Genomic DNA, 8,313 nt, shown 5'->3' with positions numbered 1-8,313 from the left:
GGCCTTTCAGACGGCGGATCTGAACCCCTCGACTAAGCTCCCCCCTCAGTCTCCGCAGCCTCCTCAAACCCCAGCCACAGACTTGCGCCCCTTGCCCAAGCCACTCCCCCGCGCACCCTGGGTCCCAGCCTCCGCCTCCGCCCGGTCGCCCCCTGTCCTGTTCCCCGCGAGGTCTAACCCAGCCTGCGAATTCCCGGCTCTCGCCCCAAACCTTCGCCCCGCCTCCCCGGCCGGGAGGCACCCTGCTTCTCTCGGTGCCCAGCCCCGCGCGCCTCCTGGCTCAGCCTTCCTCCCCCTCGTCCCCGCCCCTCCAGCCGCTCCCGCTCGGCCCCCGCACTCTGGCCGCTCGATTCCAGCCGGGATTCGAGCTCCCGGGATCTCCTTTCCCGGGCCATCCCGAACCAGCTAGTCTCCAGGTAAGAAGGCGGCTGCAAGTTCTCCGGGGCCTCCCCCTGGTGCGGTGGCCCCTCTGGGCAGCTACCTGCGCTGGGCGCCTCGGGAGTCCCGGGCCGGCGGAGGGTCGCTCCGCGCGTGGGTTAACGTGCCTGCTTGCTCAGTTCGGATGCCTGGACGCTCAGGTTAGGACCGCGTGGTTTCGACCCCGCGGCGTTGTTTTTGCGGGTGCACTTGCGTACGTCGCGATCTTCTCAAGCAGCCGGCTTTGTCACACACGGAAGGGGCTTGCGTGGAGCAGGTTGCTGTCTTTGCGGCTGCCGCTGGGTTTCCCGGTGCTCGCTGGGTTTCCAGTCGTACCTGTGGAGGGTGAAGGGTTGGCGGTGCAGGAGGACATGCAGCCATATTCTCCCACTTCGGCTGGCCGTCCAGAGGTTGCGAAGGCTCTCTGTGCGGAACCTGGTCGTGGCCAGCGGGGTGACCAGTACCTTCGTGAGAAGGAAAGCAAGGATGCTCCGAAAGCATGCAACAAGTAAAATCAGGAGCGATGTGGATGAGATCGCACTGCGAACGGGGGAGTGTGGGTGGATGGCTAGGAGGCCCAGGGGAGGTCTGCCGCAACCCGGGGACGTTCGCTGATACATGCCCAAGGCCCGTGTCACCCTGGTGGGCACAGTGAGCAGAGCCCACCCTTCCCAGGTGAGGACGTGACCACAGGCGGCGGGCTTGGCACACTCCCTCCTCCTGGGAGCAGTCCGTGCCCAGGCTGGACATCTGTGGGAAGAGGGTTTAAAACAGATGGCTGGAAAAGCCACGTGGTCCCTGGAGAGGTGGCGATGCCGGGTGACAGCCTGAGTGCCAGTGTGCGAACACGCCCCATCCCTTCCTCTGGCTTTCATTAAGTCGTGGATTAAATTAATTGCCTATTCCAGAGAGAGGACTTGTACAGAGGATTCTCTTTCGGTGATTGGCTCCTGGCCAGCCCACCCTCACTGAAGGCTTGGGAGCCTGTGTTTAGGCACCAGAGACCGGGTGACCACCTGGCTTTTGGGGTACAGCAGTTCTAAGCTTTTGTAAAACTGCCATAACTGTAACTCTTCTACCGATTGGCATGAATAATGATGAGCTCAATATTCCCATACCATTGAATAGGTGAGTAATTAGCCCAAGTCAGTCTGGGCGCAGTAGGGTCCCTCCGGGTGCCCAGAGATTCCTGTAAGCTTCTCATCCACGCTAACCAGCTGCTCTGTGATACGGCGGTGACTGTCAGGTGCCCTCCGGGCCAGGAACACCCTCTCCTGCCTAGTTCGCTGTGTTGGAAGTACTGGCTCTGCCGGGTAAATAAGTGGGTCCCCCCCTCTCGAAATGATCTGGGTCTATAACCCGTGTTTTTCCATTATGTTTCCCTGTTTTCAAAGTGTTGTCCTTACCTTCAACCACTTTAAATATAAATGTGTTTATTCGTGTGTGTGTTTGGGTAGTGAGATCAGTCTGCAGCCACTCCGACGGCTGGTCTTTACCCTCAGTGGGAACGGCAGAATTTCCATGAAATAAGTCAGCTGTCCGCATCCCAAATGGGGTTGGGGAGTGGGGCACCCACTAAGACTGCTGAGGGGTGAGTCCACCACAGCTTAAATCCAAGCTGGCCCAGCCCTGTTTGGCATCCCCCTCCCTGCCCACTGGTGGAAGACGCTCTCAGGGAGACAGGTGCCACTCGCAGAACCCCGTGGGCCCTGGACATTGCCCATCCTCACCCCAGGGCTGCTGCCCATCCAGATCCTTTCCTCGCAGGGCTGGGAGCGTCCGTCCTTGCTCATTTCTGGCAGTATGGTTTGCAGTGCTGGGGAGAGGGGAGGGAGGCTGGTGTTTGAGGACAGTGCTTTGGCTTGTCAGGGACAGCTGTGACCCACTGGCAGATGGAGCAAAGTCCACTCCTTTGCCTCTGTCAAAAGCCAGTCCAAGGGCATAGGCTAGCGGAGCTGTGGAGGGGGAGTGACCCATGCTTCCTTGCTTTTTGTTTTTATTTTTTATTTTTTTTTGGAATCTGGGAAGGGCTGGAATGGAAATGCTACTTGGGTGTGGGAACCTGCAGTGCCCCCGGCTGTCAGGGGCTTATCTTTCTTACCCAGACTGTCTTGTCTTCAACCTTGGCTCTTACCCAGAATTCCTGCAGCTGGTGGAAATCTGTTTTCTAGAAAAGGTTTAATTAATGCTTGTAGTTTGTCAGAGAGGAAGGGAGTGGGAGACAGAGATACTGGTGTTTGGAGGGGGTGGGAGAAAGGATGAGAGAATATTCGAGGTCCTGCCAATTCACTGGGGGTCATTTCAGCCCCGAGACCTGTCCTGGGATAAGGTCTGGGTTAGTGGGCAAGGAAGGGTACCCACATGCTGCTGTAGGGGTTACTGTCGGGAGCAGAGTCCCAGAAACAAGAAAGATGGCCTCACGAATAACCGGAAATAAGGTTCCCTGTACCCCCCCTTCTGGTTCCTTGTAGGCCTTCAAAGCTAGCTGGGAGTTGGTTTTCACGAGGTGGGAGAACACTGAGCTGCTTTGAGGAATGGTGGCTCGAGCAAGGCTGGTCTGGGCTCTGCCTGAACGAGCCGCCTCACACCTGAGATGCTGAAGAGTCCAGGAGAGTGTCACAAGGAGGAGCGACCCGGAGGGTCCCTGTGCCTAGATGTACCAGGTATATGAAGAGTGAACAGCCTTCTAACAGGACGGTGGGCCTTTTGATAGAAGCAGACTGCCAGGAGACGCTTCCTGAGCCTCCTGTGCAGGTGGGATGGGGCCCTTCGGAGCCTCTCAACCTGGGAATACTGTAAGGGCAGCCATGAGGAGGCACCCGTGAGCCTGGAATGAATCACAGGGGCTGCTCCAAGTCCATGAGCACTGGGCCAGGGGCACCTAACTCAGCCACACTGCACTCCAGCCTGCTTCCTGGCACGCACAGAACCTGCAAGCTGCAGGGCTTGTTTTCTGTGACCACTGGCTTTGGGGAAAGATCTGTTTCTGTTCCTTTTTTAAAAATTATTTCATTCATTCATTCATTCATGCATGCATTCATTTTAATTTGACCAGAGAGAGAGAGAAAAAAAGTGAGAAAGCAAGCCACCAGGTCCAGGACTGGAACTGCAGTCGGCCATGTGGGAGTGTCCGGTGCCTTAACCATCATGCCACCCACTGGTTCCTGGGGAAAGATCTATTTCTAATGAAGGGAGGAATAATTTCAGGAGCACAGAGGAAGCTAATGATTAAAAAGGCATAGGGGGTCAGCAGGTGGTATGGAGATTAAGGCCACAGGATCCCACATGGCCAACTGTAGATCAAATCCTGGACCCGGTGGCTTGAAATTATACCGGACACAAGTGCGCACATGCCCAAAATCCCGAGAGGAGAATGGAGGGATTGTGGTGTGGCCATTCTCCCTTGGGAGGTGATTTCTCCCTTAGCCTCCCCCGACCCTCCTGTCTCTTTCTGCTAAGCACACACACCTTATAGCAAAAGAAAAAACGTGTTGAAAAAGAACTTGGAGGAGCCCTGAGGAGCGGCGATGCAGCCAGGAGGCTGCCTTCACCACTGCGTCCTTTTGGCTGAGTCCCCCAGGCACACACCCACCCCTTCGCCCCACTCCCCAACCCCTTCATCAGCAGGTCAATGGGGCCACCTCTCCTGGGTTCCCTGGGGTGGAGGAGAGTTTGGAGAACTCAGACATCTGGCAGTAGAGACGGTAGGAATTTAAACATTCTCTTTCTAGAGTCACTTCCCCAACTTACACACCCACGTTTCTGTTTACAAGGTGTTTACAAGGTGGCTTGTCTCCCCTTCCCCTCACCCCCAATCCAAGGCTCATGATTTGGCCCTGGTGGGTGGTGATCAGATGTCCCCTAGAAGTTCCTGTGTTGGGACGTGATTGCCTTGTAAAGGTTTTAAGTGAAAACTTAATTTCTTTGTTCTGTCCCATAGGGGTGGGACTTTGGGGTGTGACAAAGTCATTAAGGTGGTCCCCCAAGAACGACTTCTGGTGTGTTTATAAGGAGAGGAAGTGAGGCAGACAGAGCCCACGTGGTTACAGAGCATGCTGCCTCTGCTCAAAGTTCTTTCTGCCATTTGTGATGCCTTTGGACTTCGTAGCCGCCAGAACCGTGACTCAGCGCACCTCTGTGTCTTTATAAATGACCCAGTCTCAGGTAATTCTGTTAGCAACACAATAACACACCAAGACACAGGCATCCTTGTGTCATCTGCTTGCCACCTCTGTACCTCTGCAAGTGACCGACTGCCTACAATCAATAGCATAAAGGGACCAGCAGTTGGTGTAATGGCTATGTCGCTGGACTCCCATGTAGTCAATTGCAGTTCAAGTCCGGACCCAGTGGCTTAAACTCACGCTGGGCGCATGTCGGTGATACGGCGGTGACTGTCAGGTGCCCTCCGGGCCAGGAACACCCTCTCCTGCCTAGTTCGCTGTGTTGGAAGTACTGGCTCTGCCGGGTAAATAAGTGGGTCCCCCCCTCTCGAAATGATCTGGGTCTATAACCCGTGTTTTTCCATTATGTTTCCCTGTTTTCAAAGTGTTGTCCTTACCTTCAACCACTTTAAATATAAATGTGTTTATTCGTGTGTGTGTTTGGGTAGTGAGATCAGTCTGCAGCCACTCCGACGGCTGGTCTTTACCCTCAGTGGGAACGGCAGAATTTCCATGAAATAAGTCAGCTGTCCGCATCCCAAATGGGGTTGGGGAGTGGGGCACCCACTAAGACTGCTGAGGGGTGAGTCCACCACAGCTTAAATCCAAGCTGGCCCAGCCCTGTTTGGCATCCCCCTCCCTGCCCACTGGTGGAAGACGCTCTCAGGGAGACAGGTGCCACTCGCAGAACCCCGTGGGCCCTGGACATTGCCCATCCTCACCCCAGGGCTGCTGCCCATCCAGATCCTTTCCTCGCAGGGCTGGGAGCGTCCGTCCTTGCTCATTTCTGGCAGTATGGTTTGCAGTGCTGGGGAGAGGGGAGGGAGGCTGGTGTTTGAGGACAGTGCTTTGGCTTGTCAGGGACAGCTGTGACCCACTGGCAGATGGAGCAAAGTCCACTCCTTTGCCTCTGTCAAAAGCCAGTCCAAGGGCATAGGCTAGCGGAGCTGTGGAGGGGGAGTGACCCATGCTTCCTTGCTTTTTGTTTTTATTTTTTATTTTTTTTTGGAATCTGGGAAGGGCTGGAATGGAAATGCTACTTGGGTGTGGGAACCTGCAGTGCCCCCGGCTGTCAGGGGCTTATCTTTCTTACCCAGACTGTCTTGTCTTCAACCTTGGCTCTTACCCAGAATTCCTGCAGCTGGTGGAAATCTGTTTTCTAGAAAAGGTTTAATTAATGCTTGTAGTTTGTCAGAGAGGAAGGGAGTGGGAGACAGAGATACTGGTGTTTGGAGGGGGTGGGAGAAAGGATGAGAGAATATTCGAGGTCCTGCCAATTCACTGGGGGTCATTTCAGCCCCGAGACCTGTCCTGGGATAAGGTCTGGGTTAGTGGGCAAGGAAGGGTACCCACATGCTGCTGTAGGGGTTACTGTCGGGAGCAGAGTCCCAGAAACAAGAAAGATGGCCTCACGAATAACCGGAAATAAGGTTCCCTGTACCCCCCCTTCTGGTTCCTTGTAGGCCTTCAAAGCTAGCTGGGAGTTGGTTTTCACGAGGTGGGAGAACACTGAGCTGCTTTGAGGAATGGTGGCTCGAGCAAGGCTGGTCTGGGCTCTGCCTGAACGAGCCGCCTCACACCTGAGATGCTGAAGAGTCCAGGAGAGTGTCACAAGGAGGAGCGACCCGGAGGGTCCCTGTGCCTAGATGTACCAGGTATATGAAGAGTGAACAGCCTTCTAACAGGACGGTGGGCCTTTTGATAGAAGCAGACTGCCAGGAGACGCTTCCTGAGCCTCCTGTGCAGGTGGGATGGGGCCCTTCGGAGCCTCTCAACCTGGGAATACTGTAAGGGCAGCCATGAGGAGGCACCCGTGAGCCTGGAATGAATCACAGGGGCTGCTCCAAGTCCATGAGCACTGGGCCAGGGGCACCTAACTCAGCCACACTGCACTCCAGCCTGCTTCCTGGCACGCACAGAACCTGCAAGCTGCAGGGCTTGTTTTCTGTGACCACTGGCTTTGGGGAAAGATCTGTTTCTGTTCCTTTTTTAAAAATTATTTCATTCATTCATTCATTCATGCATGCATTCATTTTAATTTGACCAGAGAGAGAGAGAAAAAAAGTGAGAAAGCAAGCCACCAGGTCCAGGACTGGAACTGCAGTCGGCCATGTGGGAGTGTCCGGTGCCTTAACCATCATGCCACCCACTGGTTCCTGGGGAAAGATCTATTTCTAATGAAGGGAGGAATAATTTCAGGAGCACAGAGGAAGCTAATGATTAAAAAGGCATAGGGGGTCAGCAGGTGGTATGGAGATTAAGGCCACAGGATCCCACATGGCCAACTGTAGATCAAATCCTGGACCCGGTGGCTTGAAATTATACCGGACACAAGTGCGCACATGCCCAAAATCCCGAGAGGAGAATGGAGGGATTGTGGTGTGGCCATTCTCCCTTGGGAGGTGATTTCTCCCTTAGCCTCCCCCGACCCTCCTGTCTCTTTCTGCTAAGCACACACACCTTATAGCAAAAGAAAAAACGTGTTGAAAAAGAACTTGGAGGAGCCCTGAGGAGCGCTGCTGCAGCCAGGAGGCTGCCTTCACCACTGCGTCCTTTTGGCTGAGTCCCCCAGGCACACACCCACCCCTTCGCCCCACTCCCCAACCCCTTCATCAGCAGGTCAATGGGGCCACCTCTCCTGGGTTCCCTGGGGTGGAGGAGAGTTTGGAGAACTCAGACATCTGGCAGTAGAGACGGTAGGAATTTAAACATTCTCTTTCTAGAGTCACTTCCCCAACTTACACACCCACGTTTCTGTTTACAAGGTGTTTACAAGGTGGCTTGTCTCCCCTTCCCCTCACCCCCAATCCAAGGCTCATGATTTGGCCCTGGTGGGTGGTGATCAGATGTCCCCTAGAAGTTCCTGTGTTGGGACGTGATTGCCTTGTAAAGGTTTTAAGTGAAAACTTAATTTCTTTGTTCTGTCCCATAGGGGTGGGACTTTGGGGTGTGACAAAGTCATTAAGGTGGTCCCCCAAGAACGACTTCTGGTGTGTTTATAAGGAGAGGAAGTGAGGCAGACAGAGCCCACGTGGTTACAGAGCATGCTGCCTCTGCTCAAAGTTCTTTCTGCCATTTGTGATGCCTTTGGACTTCGTAGCCGCCAGAACCGTGACTCAGCGCACCTCTGTGTCTTTATAAATGACCCAGTCTCAGGTAATTCTGTTAGCAACACAATAACACACCAAGACACAGGCATCCTTGTGTCATCTGCTTGCCACCTCTGTACCTCTGCAAGTGACCGACTGCCTACAATCAATAGCATAAAGGGACCAGCAGTTGGTGTAATGGCTATGTCGCTGGACTCCCATGTAGTCAATTGCAGTTCAAGTCCGGACCCAGTGGCTTAAACTCACGCTGGGCGCATGTGCGTGTGTGCTGAAGATCCCGTGAGGAAAATGGAGGAGAAGGGATGGGGTGATTTCTCACTTTCTGTCTTTTTTGTCTCTCTCTGTGGCAAGCACCTAAAAAAAAAACCCCCTAAAAAAAAAAAAAAAAAAAAAAAAAAAGATTAAAAAAACCCAGAGCTTTAAAAACCAGGGTATAGGGAACAGCAGATGGCGTAATGCTTGTTGCATGTTGGACTTCCACGTTGTCAGCTGCAGTTTGAGTCCTGGACCAGGCAGCTTAAAACTCTTGCCGGGCTTGTGTACATGCATGCTCCAAATCCAAAGAGGAGAATGGAGGAGAAAGGATTAAGACATGACCCTCTCACCTGGGGGGGGGGGGTGAT

General features: G+C 54.0%; 1 protein-coding gene across 2 annotated transcripts in view; it reads left to right on the top strand.

The window, feature by feature from the left end:
- The first annotated feature begins 6 nt into the window (after positions 1-6).
- PXYLP1 (2-phosphoxylose phosphatase 1) overlaps positions 7-8,313 on the top strand; it is an 83,362-nt gene continuing 75,055 nt past the window's right edge. The window contains exon 1 of one of the 2 annotated variants that reach the window (XM_006161081.1): positions 7-416. The gene's annotated coding sequence lies outside the window, so the exon portion shown is untranslated. Of the gene's footprint in view, positions 417-6,052; positions 6,236-8,313 lie in introns of those variants that run through there. The other variant, XM_006161082.3, reaches the window with a different exon arrangement.

This window comes from Tupaia chinensis, unplaced genomic scaffold (assembly GCF_000334495.1).
Source record: "Tupaia chinensis unplaced genomic scaffold, TupChi_1.0 Scaffold138115_2, whole genome shotgun sequence".
NCBI classification, from domain to species: Eukaryota; Metazoa; Chordata; class Mammalia; order Scandentia; family Tupaiidae; genus Tupaia; species Tupaia belangeri.
Note: the sequence above shows the minus strand (reverse complement) of the source record. Positions and strands in the feature narration are given on the sequence as shown.